General features: G+C 44.7%; 1 protein-coding gene across 1 annotated transcript in view; it reads right to left on the bottom strand.

The window, feature by feature from the left end:
- Positions 1-573: 573 nt before the first annotated feature.
- Positions 574-14,329, bottom strand: part of LOC108590173 (uncharacterized) — a 63,275-nt gene continuing 49,519 nt past the window's right edge. The window contains exons 8-9 of the transcript XR_013531348.1: positions 9,650-9,747; positions 574-698 (exon numbers count right to left, since the gene is read on the bottom strand). The gene's annotated coding sequence lies outside the window, so the exon portion shown is untranslated. The remainder of the gene's footprint in view (positions 699-9,649; positions 9,748-14,329) is intronic.

Below are 14,329 nucleotides of genomic sequence, written 5' to 3'. Positions count from 1 at the left end.
AGATTCTGCACAGCAGCTTTTTATTTATTTTTATTTTTTATTTATTTTTTTTTTTTTATTTTTTGAGACGGAGTTTTGCTCTTGTTACCCAGGCTGGAGTGCAATGGCACAATCTCAGCTGACCACAACCTCCACCTCCTGGGTTCAGGCAATTCTTCTGCCTCAGCCTCCCGAGTAGCTGGGATTACAGGTGTGCGCCACCATGCCCAGCTAATTTTTTGTATTTTTAGCAGAGACAGGGTTTCACCATGTTGACCAGGATGGTCTCGATCTCCTGACCTCGTAATCCACCTACCTCTGCCTCCCAAAGTGCTATGATTATAGGCGTGAGCCACCGTGCCGGCCCCATTTATTTATTTATTTATTTATTTTTAATTTGTTATTGGATTTTAGGTTTTGGGGTACATGAGCAGAGCATGCAAGACAGTTGTGTAGGTACACACATGGCAGTGTGCTTTGCTTTGCTTCTCCCCTTCACCTACATTTGGCATTTCTCCCCAGGCTATCCCTCCCCACCTCCCCCTCCCATTGGCCCTCCCCTTTTCTCCCCAATAGACCCCAGTGTTTAGTACTCCCCTTTCTGTGTCCATGTGTTCTCATTTTTCATCACCCGCCTATGAGTGAGAATATGTGGTGTTTCAATTTCTGTTCTTGTGTCAGTTTGCTGAGGATGATGTTCTCCAGATTCATCCACGTCCCTACAAACGACACAAACTCATCATTTCTAATTGCTGCATAATATTCCATGGTGTATATGTGCCACATTTTTCCAATCCAGTCTATTATCAATGGGCATTTGGGTTGATTCCAGGTCTTTTCTATTGTAAACAGTGCTGCAATAAACATTCGTGTACATGTGTCCTTATAGTAGAACGATTTATAGTCTTTTGGATATATACCCAGTAATGGGATTGCTGGGTCAAATGGAATTTCTATTTCTAAGGCCTTGAGGAATCGCCACACTGTCTTCCACAATGGTTGAACTAATTTACACTCCCACCAACAGTGTAAAAGTGTTCCTTTTTCTCCACATCCTCTCCAGCATCTGTTGTCTCCATATTTTTTAATGATCGCCATTCTAACTGGCGTGAGATGGTATCTCAGTGTGGTTTTGATTTGCATCTCTCTGATGACCAGTGACGATGAGCATTTTTTCATATGATTGTTGGCCTCATATATTTCTTCTTTCGTAAAGTGTCTGTTCATATCCTTTGCCCACTTTTGAATGAGCTTGTTTGTTTTTTTCCTGTAAATCTGTTTGAGTTCTCTGTAAATTCTGGATATCAGCCCTTTGTCAGATGGGTAAACTGCAAAAATTTTTTCCCATTCTGTTGGTTGCCAATTCACTCTAGTGACTGTTTCTTTTGCCGTGCAGAAGCTGTGGAGTTTGATTAGGTGCCATTTGTCTATTCTGGCTTTTGTTGCCAATGCTTTTGTTGTTTTATTCATGAAGTCCTTGCCTACTCCTATGTCCTGGATGGTTTTGCCTAGATTTCCTTCTAGGGTTTTTATGGTGCCAAGTCTTATGTTTAAGTCTTTAATCCATCTGGAGTTAATTTTAGTGTAAGGTGTCAGGAAGGGGTCCAGTTTCTGCTTTCTGCACATGGCTAGCCAGTTTTCCCAACACCATTTGTTAAGCGGGGAATCCTTTCCCCATTGCTTGTTTTTGTCAGCTTTATCAAAGATTGCATGGTTGTAGATATGTTGTGTTGCCTCCGGTGCCTCTGTTTTGTTCCATTGATCTATATCTCTGTTTTGGTACCAGTACCATGCTGTTTTGATTACTGTAGCCTTGTAGTATAGTTTGAAATCCGGTAGTGTGATGCCCCCCGCTGTGCTCTTTTTGCTTAGAATGGACTTGGCTATGCGGGCTCTCTTTTGGCTCCATATGAAATTCCATATGGTGGTTTTTTCCAATTCTGTGAAGAAAGTCAATGGTAGCTTGATGGAGATACCGCTGATTCTCTAAATTACTTTGGGCAGTATGGCCATTTTCACGATATTAATTCTTCCTAACCATGAACATGGAATGTTTCTCCATCTGTTTGTGTCCTCTCTGATTTCGTTGAGCAGTGGTTTGTAGTTTTCCTTGAAGAGGTCCCTTATGTCACTTGCGAGTTGTATTCCAAGGTATTTTATTCTTTTTGTAGCAATTGTGAATGGCAGTTCGTTCTTGATTTGGCTTTCTTTAAGTCTATTATTGGTGTAGAGGAATGCTTGTGATTTTTGCACATTGATTTTATATCCTGAGACTTTGCTGAAGTTGCTTATCAGTTTCAGGAGTTTTTGGGCTGAGGCAATGGGGTCTTCTAGGTATACTATCATGTCGTCTGCAAATAGAGACAATTTGGCTTCCACCTTTCCTATTTGAATACCCTTTATTTCTTTTTCTTGCCTGATTGCTCTGGCTAGAACTTCCAGTATTATATTGAATAGGAGTGGTGAAAGAGGGCATCCTTGTCTAGTGCCGGATTTCAAAGGGAATGCTTCCAGTTTTTGCCCATTCAGTATGATATTGGCTGTTGGTTTGTCATAAACAGCTTTTATTACTTTGAGATACGTTCCATCGATACCGAGTTTATTGAGGGTTTTTAGCATAAAGGGCTGTTGAATTTTGTCAAATGCCTTCTCTGCATCAATCATGTGGTTTTTGTTTTTGGTTCTGTTTATCTGGTGAAATACGTTTATAGACTTGCGTATGTTGAACCAGCCTTGCGTCCCCAGGATGAATCCTACTTGATCATGATGAATAACTTTTTTGATTTGCTGCTGCAATCGGCTTGCCAATATTTTATTGAAGATTTTTGCATCTATGTTCATCATGGATATTGGCCTGAAGTTTTCTTTTCTTGTTGGGTCTCTGCCGGGTTTTCGTATCAAAATGATGTTGGTCTCATAAAATGATTTGGGAAGGATTCCCTCTTTTTGGATTATTTGGAATAGTTTTAGAAGGAATGGTACCAGCTCCTCTTTGTGTGTCTGGTAGAATTCGGCTGTGAACCCGTCTGGACCTGGGCTTTTTTTGTGTGGTAGGCTCTTAATTGCTGCCTCGACTTCTGACCTTGTTATTGGTCTATTCATAGTTTCAGCTTCCTCCTGGTTTAGGCTTGGGAGGACGCAGGAGTCCAGGAATTTATCCATTTCTTCCAGGTTTACTAGTTTATGTGAATAGGGTTGTTTGTAATATTCTCTGATGATGGTTTGAATTTCTGTGGAATCTGGTGATTTCCCCTTTATCATTTTTTATTGCATCTATTTGGTTGTTCTCTCTTTTCTTTTTAATCAATCTGGCTAGTGGTCTGTCTATTTTGTTGATCTTTTCAAAAAACCAGCTCTTGGATTTATTGATTTTTTGAAAGGTTTTTCGTGGCTGAATCTCCTTCAGTTCAGCTCTGATCTTAGTTATTTCTTGTCTTCTGCTGGGTTTTGAGTTTTTCTGATCTTGCTCCTCTAGCTCTTTCAATTTTGATGATAGGGTGTCAATTTTGGATCTCTCCATTCTCCTCATATGGGCACTTATTGCTATATACTTTCCTCTAGAGACTGCTTTAAATGTGTCCCAGAGATTCTGGCATGTTGTGTCTTCGTTCTCCTTGGTTTCGAAGAACTTCTTTATTTCTGCCTTCATTATGTTGTTCATCCAGTCAACTTTCAAGAGCCAGTTGTTCAGTTTCCATGAAGCTGTGCGGTTCTGGTTTGGTTTCCGTATTCTGAGTTCTAACTTGATTGCACTATGGTCTGAGAGGCTGTTTGTTATGATTTCAGTTGTTTTGCATTTGCTGAGCAGTGCTTTACTTCCAATTATGTGGTCAATTTTAGAGTAGGTGTGATGTGGTGCTGAGAAGAATGTATATTCTATGAATTTGGGGTGGAGAGTTCTGTAAATGTCTATCAGGTTTGCTTGCTCCAGGTCTGAGTTCAAGCCCTGGATATCCTTGTTGATTTTCTGTCTGGTTGATCTGTCTAATATTGACAGTGGAGTGTTAAAGTCTCCCACTATTATTGTGTGGGAGTCTAAGTCTCTTTGTAAGTCATTAAGAACTTGCCTTATGTATCTGGGTGCTCCTGTATTTGGTCCATATATGTTTAGGATCGTTAGCTCTTCTTGTTGTATCAATCCTCTTACCATTATGTAATGGCCTTCTTTGTCTCTTTTGATCTTTGTTGCTTTAAAGACTATTTTATCAGAGATGAGAATTGCAACTCCTGCTTTTTTTTGCTCTCCATTTGCTTGGTGACTCTTTCGCCATCCCTTTATTTTGAGCCTTTGTGTATCCTTGCATGTGAGATGGGTTTTGGATTTTTATCCAATTTGCCAGTCTGTGTCTTTTGATTGCCGCATTTATTCCGTTTACATTTAGGGTTAATATTGTTATGTGTGAGTTTTATACTGCCATTTTGATGCTAAGTGGCTGTTTTGCCCGTTAGTTGTTGTAGATTCTTCATTATGTTGATGCTCTTTAGCATTTAGTGTGATTTTGGAATGGCTGGTACTGGTTGTTCCTTTGTATGTGTAGTGCCTCTTTCAGGAGCTCTTGTAAAGCAGGCCTGGTGGTGACAAAATCTCTGAGTACTTGCTTGTTCACAAAGGATTTTATTTTTCCTTCACTTCTGAAGCTCAGTTTGGCTGGATATGAAATTCTGGGTTGGAAGTTCTTTTCTTTAAGCATGTTGAATATTGGCCCCCACTCTCTTCTGGCTTGTAGTGTTTCTGCTGAGAGATCCGCTGTGAGTCTGATGGGTTTCCCTTTGTGGGTGACCCGACCTTTCTCTCTGGCTTCCCTTAGTATTTTCTCCTTTATTTCAACCTTGTTGAATCTGACGATTATGTGTCTTGGGGTTGCTCTTCTTGCGGAATATGTTTGTGGTGTTCTCTGTATTTCCTGCATTTGAGTGTTGGCCTGTCTTGCTAGGTGGGGGAAATTTTACTGGATAATGTCCTGAAGAGTATTTTCCAGCTTGGATTCAGTCTCTTCGTCACGTTCTGGAACACCTATCAAACGTAGGTTCGGTCTCTTCACATAGTCCCACATTTCTTGGAGACTTTGTTCATTCCTTTTTGTGCTTTTTTCTCTGATCTTGGTTTCTCGTTTTATTTCATTGAGTTGATCTTTGATTTCAGATATTCTTTCTTCTGCTTGGTCAATTCGGCTATTGAAACTTGTGCATGGTTCGCGAAGTTCTCATATTGTGTTTTTCAGCTCCTTTAATTCATTCATATTCCTCTCTAAGTTATCCATTCTTGTTATCATTTCCTCGAATCTTTTTTCAAATCTTTTTTCAAGGTTCTTAGTTTATTTGCATTGATTTAATACATGATCTTTTAGCTCACAAAAGTTTCTCATTATCCACGTTCTGAAGTCTAATTCTTGTCATTTCATCACAGTCATTCTCCGTTCTTTGTTCCCTTGCTGGTGAGGAGTTTTGGTCCTTTTTCTGAAGCAAGGTGTTCTGGTTTCGGGTGTTTTCCTCCTTTTTGCACTGGTTTCTTCCCATCTTTGTGGATTTATCCACCTGTCGTCTGCGTAGTTGCTGACTTTTTGATTGGGTCTCTGAGTGGACACCCAGATTGTTGATGATGAAGTATTTCTGTTACTTGGTTTTCCTTCTACCAGTCTAGCCTCTTCGCTGTACGACCTCTGAGGTCCACTCCAGGCCCTGCTTGTCTGGGGTGCACCTATAGCTGCTGCGGAACAGTGAGGGATGCTACCAGTTTCTTTTTCTGCTATCTTTGTCCCAGGATGATGCCTGCCAAATGTCAGTCCTTTGGATATAGAGGGGTCAGGGAGCTGCTTGAGGAGATAGTCTGTACTTTATAGGAGCTCTATTGCTGAACTGTGAGCTCTGTTGTTCATTCAGGGCTGTTAGGCTGCTATGTTTAACTCTGCTGCAACAGAACTCATTAACAAACCCTTGTTTTCTCAGATGCTCTGTCTGGTGTGGTTGGGGCTTTATTTTTGAATGTCCGTTGCACTGTGCTGCCCAGGTAGGAGGCAGTCTAGTCACTATTTGCCTGCCGAGGCTCCGCCCTGCTGGTGTGAGGTTCGCCCTGTTGCTGCAGGTTCTCCTCTTCAGCTGCGGTCTCCGCCCTGCTGCCACGGGCTACGCCCTGCGGCAGAGTCCCTCTATTGTATCGGGTTGCCTCAGCAACGGCAGGCTGCATCAGCAGTGGGCGTGTATCTCAGTAGGGCGGATTGCCTCGGTAATGGTGGATGCCCCTCCCCCGCAGAGCGTCTCAGGGAACGTCTCCACCGGGAGCGTTTGGAATTGCCATTTTGTCTGTCCCACTGCGCTACCCCAAACGCTGTGTCCCTGCAATCCCCTGGGCTGGTTCACTGTCAAAGTCCCATTCAGTCTCAAGTTCAGCCCTCTTAAGTCTCAGGTTGCCGGTTCAACAGGGCACCCGGACAAGCGCACCCCATGCGGGGTGCTGTGTAGGGCCAGCCGCCGCCACCCTGGCTGCCAGCTGTACCAGCCAAAACCTCTGCCTGGCATCCCGCGTCTCCTTTATACCTGGGAATTTCCCCGTTCTGTGGGCAACAAAGATCAGTCTGGAAGTGCAGCTCTGACTCACATCTCCACACATTCACCGAGAGCTTCAAATCTCTAAAACTTATCTTCTATTACTCTCCCTCTCATTCATGAACTTCAGGCAACTGAACTCACTCCTTTTACTTTTCCTAGCACACACCAGGCATGCTTTTTGCCAAAAAATTTTATTAAAATAAGTTCTGGGGTACATGTGCAGATCGTGCAGATTTGTTACATAGGTTTTAAACCTAGCATCTAGGAGTTTTTCATGTTTAGTTCCCAGAAGAATAAAAAGAGCTGTTTTAAGAGCTAATGGAAGGTGAAAATGCCCGTCCAGTTAGCCCTGACTTGCTCAGCCATGTTTATTGTTTGGGGTCTGGAGTTCTTTTCTCTTTTCCTCTCGCTCCTCTCTCTCTCTCTTCCTCCCTCTCTCCCTCTCTCCGCACTCTCTCCCTCTCTCCCCACTCTCTCCCTCTCCTCCCTCTCCCTCTCTCTCTCTCTCTCTCCTTCCCCCTCTCCCTTCCCCTTCCCCGGTCCTGGTAAATAATGACACTGCTGGCTGGCCTTGTCTTTGGAGCACTGAAGGATTGTTAGCCCCATGTGGAGGCAGGTGTGGAGCAGTTTGACCTGGCTCTCGGGTGCTCCAGCTTCTCATCCACACTGGAGCTGCCATGTCTGTAGAAGCCCCTGGGCCAGGTCATAACGTGGACGCCACTGCACCTCATTCCCCACCCTTTTGTTTGCAGGACACGGGGAACAGAATGGTCCACATGATCCAAAAGAGGTCCTGAACACAGTGCAGTGCTTTGAAGGTTAAGCTCAGGGCTGGAGACAAGAGCCAGCTGGCAGAAAAGAGGGCACCAGCCAACAGAAGGGCATGGGCTGGGCTGCTGGCCACTGAGGCTGAGTTGAAATGCTGGGACAGGTTGGAAATGCCAAGTCCAAGAACATACAAGAGCTGTGACACACTCCACAGTGTCTGTAGAAACATTCACTAAACACAAACCTCGGTCAGCAGAGTCAAGCCCTTCCGCCATTATCTCCTCACAACAGGAGGGGATTATGGATGCTCCAGAAGAAGGCATTGAGCATGCCGGAGTGGCTGTTCTCAGTGCCCTGGTGTCCCCCAAGCTTCCTGCACTCCTGAGGCCAGCAGCTCAAGCAGCAGCAGTAGTGGGGGGGGGCTTAGGCCCGGCTCCTGGGTCTGCCTTTAGTCATGTCCCCAGGCCTGGAGGTGGGATGTGGTGTCATGGTGCAGGGAGAGAGCCACATGCAGAGGTGGACTGCCACGGGCTCAGCAGACAGCAGTAAAATAATCAAGGGCTGCACACTCCATCTTTGCCTACAGCTGCAGAACACATCCAATAATGTATAAGGAAATGCATTTTAGAGAGCACATGTAGTCCTTTATCAAGATAAAAACTCCCAGCAGGGCATTGTGGGTAACCCCCCTTCTGGGCACCGAGGAAGGAGAGCTAAGTAGCCCCCCAGCACAACTAGTGCCTGAAGAATAACATACTGCTCATTTCTTTCCTTTTATATAATCATATCTTAGTTCGTAGTCGGAGGAGTGTCAAGAGCAGACATAGTGCAGTGCATGAACTAGGGGAAAACAGCCATACCAGGACAAAAATCAGTGGCCTGGGTGGTAGTGCCCCTGCCTGAAAAGGCATGTGCTACATGGCAGTCCAGCCCAGGCGGCAGCATACAGTATTATAAAGATACCCGCTGTACGGCAGGCCTGGAGCAAGAGTCACTCCTGTAAGGGAGTTGCATCGTGTCCAGTTCTTATGGAAAGCTGGCCTCTGGCCCCCAATCCCACGAACATCCAAGGACTTAAAACCCCTCTGGTATAATCACACCTAGGTGGCTGTAAATCCTGGCAGCTCTCTTGCTACTCTGCTGACTTGAAACTCCTTCCATAGAAAGTCTTAGAAGTTGCCTACCCCTAGATCAGAGATGTTGCACACTGCACCCTCCTTGCCTCGGTAACCTAATTGGAGGGGGGCCTTGTACTGCCCACCTCTTTGACTCGGTGACCTAATGGGGGTGGACCCCTTATCGCTCACATAATTGTCTTGACCCTATCACTACCCTTAAGATGACCTCACTCACGACCCTTCCCCACCTTGGATCCAGCGCCAAAACACAGAGATGGGGGCACCCCATGACCCTAGTAGGGCTGGACCCTACGAGGCATGGTGGCTCATGCCTGTAATCCCAGCACTTTGGAAGCCAAGGTGGGCAGATCACCTGAGGTCAGGAGTTTGAGACAAGCCTGGTCAACATGGTGAAACCCCATTTCTACTAAAAATACAAAAATTAGCCAGGCATGGCAACCGGCACCTGTAATCCCAGCTACTTGGGAGGCTGAGGCAGGAGAATCATTGGAACACAGGAGGGGGAGGCTTCAGGTAGCTGAGCTTGAATTGATTTTTCTGTCACCCAGGCTTGAGTGCAGTGGCACGATCTTGGCTCACTACAACCTCTGCTTCCTGCATTCAAGCAATTCTCCTCAGCGTCCTGAGTAACTGGGACTACAGGTATGAACCACCATGCCTGGCTAATTTTTATATTTTTAGTAGAGATGGGGATTCACTATTTTGGCCAGGCTGGTCTTGAACTCCTGACATCAAGTGATCCAACCCCCTCAGCCTCCCAAAATGCTAGGATTACAGGCGTGAGCCACTGTGCCTGGCCTCAGTTCAATTCTTTTAATTAGAAAGCTTTCAAAATATCCCAAATATCCGAAGACAAACTTGTATCTTTAGGAAGCCTTATCTCTAGAAGTTGTAAGAGAAGTTGTCTAAGCCATTAATCAATACATTTTTAAGTATAAAATAAAATATCAACAAAAAAATCAAGCTCATATTACAATGAAAGTTAAGAAAGTTGATCTACATATATTGATCGGTAAAAGCTTTACATACCAAAATCTCCAAGGCCAATAGAATATCTAGGGCCAGGTGCGGGGGCTTACACCTGTAATTCCAGCACTTTGCAAGGCTGAGGCGGGTGGATCACCTGACGTCAGGAGTTCGAGATCAGTCTAACCAACATGGAGAAACCCTGTATCTACTAAAAATACAAAAAATTAGTCGGGTGTGGTGGTGCATACCTGTAATCCCAACGACTCAGGAGGCCGAGGCAGGAGAATCACTTGAACCCAGAAGGCAGAGGTTGCAGAGAGCCGAGATCACACCATTACATTCCAGCCTGGGCAACAAGAGTGAAACTCCATAACTATCTCTATCTATTATCTATCTATCTCTCTATCTATCATCTATCTATCTATCTATCTATCTATCTATCTATCTATCTATCTATCATCTGTCTATCTATCATCTGTCTATGTATGTATATACTTGATTACCCAGTTAGAGCAGGGAGTAAGTCATCTCAGCTGGCTCCAGGTAGGGGGAAACATCCTGAAAACAGAACACATGCTGAGCTCATGGGGAGCAACTTTGTAATAAAACCTCAAAACTTGGGCAAGACACTCAACCATGCACACTGAGGGGCAAAATAGCGGAGTTTAACTGATATATGACCTTTCTCTGGCACTTGATCTCACTTGATCTCTTGATTCTTTCCCAAGGGCACTTTATTTCCTTTCAGGAACACCCCATTTATGCTTCAAACTCACTCTTTGTCTCTGTGCTAGATTACTTGAGACTGGAAAAAACAAAATCAGTGCAAACCTATATGGACCAGCGATTGGTCACATGGTAATAGTGAAGAATGATTTATTTTTTATTGCTGGCAATTTATTATTCTCCAAATTAAAAATAACATCTGATTTACATTTAAGAGCCTTTTTATTATATGAAGCTTTTCATGTCTTCAGAAATAATTGTCAATTCTTTTTCCAAGGATTAACAATTACACTGCTGTGTTTATATCTCTTGAGATTATTCGATGTGAAGAAGCTTTTATAAACAAGTATTTACAAACAGAATTATCTGAGGTGGAATTTCTCATATTTTGCAACTCATAAATCAAGACATTGTAAGAAAGCCGTGAATTTCGGAATGGCAAGAACAGACTCCAGATTTGTTCACCCGGGAATTTATGGAGAATTTACCACTGAGGCACCTTCACTACCCTTAACGTTCTGTTGAAGGGCCAGTAAGAACCTGTTAATTTCAACCTGCAAGAGTCTTGCCATTTTAGGGTTAGCATTAAAAATAAGAGAAAGGCAATTTTCTCATATTCGCCATCTGTAATTAAGTGAGTAAACAAAGCAAAAGGTGACTATTCAGACCATCTGCTCTGTCTTCTGTGGATTCCCTGAGGTTTCTAGATTTTTGAATTCAACAGTATTATGATAATTCTGTGCTTTTGCAATCTACAAATATGCGTTCCAGCCAGAGATCAGAGTTGCAGTTTTTTGAACTAATCACTGTTGGTAAAGCCTTTCCCTCCTGCTCAGTTTTTAAAGATAGGGCAGGTCAGGGAGGCTCATGCCTGTAATTCCAGCACTTTGGGAGGCTGAGACAGGCAGATGACTTGAATTCAGCAGTTCAAGACCAGCCTAGCCAACATGGTGAAATTCTCTCTCTACTAAAAATATTAAAAAATCAGGCTGGGCACGGAGGCTCACGTCTGTCATCTCAGTACTTTCGGAGGCCGAGGCAGGTGAATCACAAGGTCAGGAATTTGAGACCAGCCTGACCAACATAAACCCCGTCTCTATTAAAAATACAAAAATTAGCTGGGCGTGGCGGCACGTGGCTGTAATCCCAGCTACTAGGGAGGCTGTGGCAGGAGAATCTCTTGAACACGGAGGCAGAAGTTGCAGTGAGCCAAGCAAGGTCACACCACTGCACTCCAGCCTGGTGACAGAGTGAGACCCTGTCTCAAAGATATCATAATAAAAAATTAAAAAATAAATTTAGCTGGATGTGGTGGCACATGCTTTTAATCCCAGCTACTTGAGAGGCTGAGGGCAAGAGGATCCCATGGACCCAGGAGGCAGAAGTTGCAGTGAGCTGACATCATGCCACTGCAGTCCAGCCTCGGTGACAGAGCAAGACTACATTAAAAAAAACAACAACAGTAATTTGGATCAGTAATTAGTGCTACCCTGCCAGAATGTGTAGAGTTTAAAGACAAGTAAATGAATTGGCTAAAAGTGCAATTATTAAGTAGTGAGGTGAAAGCTGGAACACTGCTAATCCCATTTTCTCTCTTTAGATATTTCCAAGGCTTTATACTGTGTTTCCAAGTAACATTAAGAGCATATAACCTGAACAACAACACATTTCAGCTGTTTCTAGAAGTTATACTTCATTATTGGAGCAGGGGAAAGCAATTTGAAGGGCATTATTAGCTAATTTAATCTGAATTTTGCCAGAAATGCTTTAAGTTCTAAATATAGGGTCCACGTCCTATGCAAATTTAGATTGTTATTATTATAGTTTAGGTCAAGATGAACAAAAAACAAAAGCACGGAGACTGAGGCAGGCAGATTACCTGAGGTCAGGAGTTTGAGACCAGTCTGGCAAGTATGGTGAAACCCCATCTCTTCTAAAAATACAAAAATTCGCTGGGTGTGGTGGTGCATGCCTGTAATCTCAGCTACTCAGGAGGCTGAGGCAGGATAATCACTTGAATATGGGACATGGAGTTTGCAGTGAGCTGATACCATGCCACTGCACTCCAGCCTGGGGGACAAGAGCAAAACTCTGTCTAAAAAAAAATAAATGTTGGCCAGGATGGTCTCGATCTCCTGACCTTGTGATCTGCCCACCTTGTCCTCCCACACTTCTGGGATTACAGGTGTGAGCCACTGTGCCCGGCCGAAGGTGGATGATTTCTGCATTTCCAACTGAGGTACCCAGTTCATCTCATTGGGACTGGTTAGGCAGTGAATGCAACCCATGGAGGGTGAGCAGAGGCAGGGTGGGGTGTCACTTCACCAGGGACCTCCCTCCCCCATGGGAAACCATGAGGAACTGGGTTTCTGGCTGGGTTACTACGGTTTTCCCACAGTTTTTGCAATCTGCAGATCAGGAGATTCCCTCGTGTGCCTACAGCACCAGGGTCCTGAGTAATAAGCACACAACTGGGTGGCTGTTTGGGCAGACACCAAGCTGGCTACAGGAGTTTTTTTTTTTTCCATAACCCAGTGACATCTGTAGCCCCAGCAAGACAGAACCATTCATTCCTCTGGAAAGGGGCTGAAGCCAGGGAGCCAAGTGGTCTCATTCAGCGTGTCTCAATCTCACTGAGCCTGGCAAGCCAAGAACCACTGGCTTGAAATTCTCACTGCCAGTACAGCAGTCTGAGGTTGACCTGGAATGATCGAGTTTAGGGAGGGAAGGGGCATGCCCCATTACTGAGGCATTTTCTCTGTCTCATTACGAGGCGGTTTTCTCCTGACTATGCTAAGGAGGCTGAGGGGTCAGGAGTGGGCGGAATTCAGGATAGCATGGCAAAGTGCTTGTGGCCAGACTCCTTCTCTAGATTCCTCCTCATTGGGCAGAGCATCCCTGAAGGAAAGGTAACAGTTCCACTCAGGGGCATAGAGACAAAACCCCATCTCTGTGGGACAGAGCACCTGAGGAAAAGGGAGGAGCAGCTGTGGGTGCAGCTTCTGCGGATTTAATCATTCCTGACTGCTGGCTCTGAAGAGAATAGCTGCCCATCACAAGAGGGATTCTCCCAGCACAGCACACCAGCTCTGCTAAGGGACAGACGCCCTCCTCAACTGGGTCCCTGATGATCAGCCCTGTGCCTCCTGACTGGGAGAGACCTCCCAACACGGGTCGATAGACACCTCAGACAGGAGAGCTCCAGCTGGAATCAGGCTAGTGCCCCTCTGGGTGGAAGCTTCCAGAGGAAGTAGGCAGCAATTCTTGCTATTCTGCAGCCTCTACTGGTGATGTCAGGTGAACAGGGTCTGGAGTGGACCTCCAGCAAACTGCAGCAGCCCTGCAGAAAGGGGCCAGACTGTTAGAAGAAAAACTAACAGAAAGCAACAGCAGGGCCGGGCGCGGTGGCTCACGCCTATAATCCCAGCACTTTGGGAGGCCGAGGTGGGTGGATCACGAGGTCAAGAGATCGAGACCATCCTGGTCAACAAGGTGCAACCTCATCTCTACTAAAAATACAAAAAATTAGCTGGGCATGGTGGGGTGCACCTGTAGTCCCAGCTACTTGGGAGGCTGAGGCAGGAGAATTGCTTGAACCCAGGAGGTGGAAGTTGCAGTGAGCCAAGATTGCTCCATTGCACTCCAGTCTGGGTAACAACAGCAATACTCTGTCTTGGGAAAAAAAAAAAAAAAAAAGAAAGCAACAACATCAATATAAAGGACCACCATATAAATACCCCATCCGATGTCATCAGCCTCAAAGACCAAAGGTAGATAAATCCATAAATATGAGGAAAAAATCAGTGAAAAAATGCAGAAAATTCCCAAAACCAGAATGCCTCTTCTCTAAATGTCACAACCCTTCTCCAGCAAGGGCACAAAACTGGATGGAGAAGACTAGGCATGGTGGCTCACATCTGTAATCCCAACACTTTGGGAGACCAAGAGAGTTGGATCACAAGGTCAGGAGTTCAAGACTGGTCTGGTCAAGATGGTGAAACCCTGTCTCTACTAAAAATATAAAAATTAGCTGGTTGAGGTGGCAGCTGCCTGTAATCCCAGCTACTCAGGAAGCTGAGGCAGGAGAATCACTTGCACTGCATGACAGAAGCTGCAGTGAGCTGAGATCGTGCCACTGCACTCCAGCCTGGGCAATAGAGTAGGAGTCTGTCTGAAAAAACAAAATGAATGGAGAATGAGAT

The sequence above is a fragment of the Callithrix jacchus genome, chromosome 22, assembly GCF_049354715.1.
Source record: "Callithrix jacchus isolate 240 chromosome 22, calJac240_pri, whole genome shotgun sequence".
Classification (NCBI taxonomy): Eukaryota; Metazoa; Chordata; class Mammalia; order Primates; family Cebidae; genus Callithrix; species Callithrix jacchus.
The sequence above is the reverse complement of the archived record's forward strand: the minus strand, read 5'-3'. Positions and strand labels throughout refer to the sequence as shown.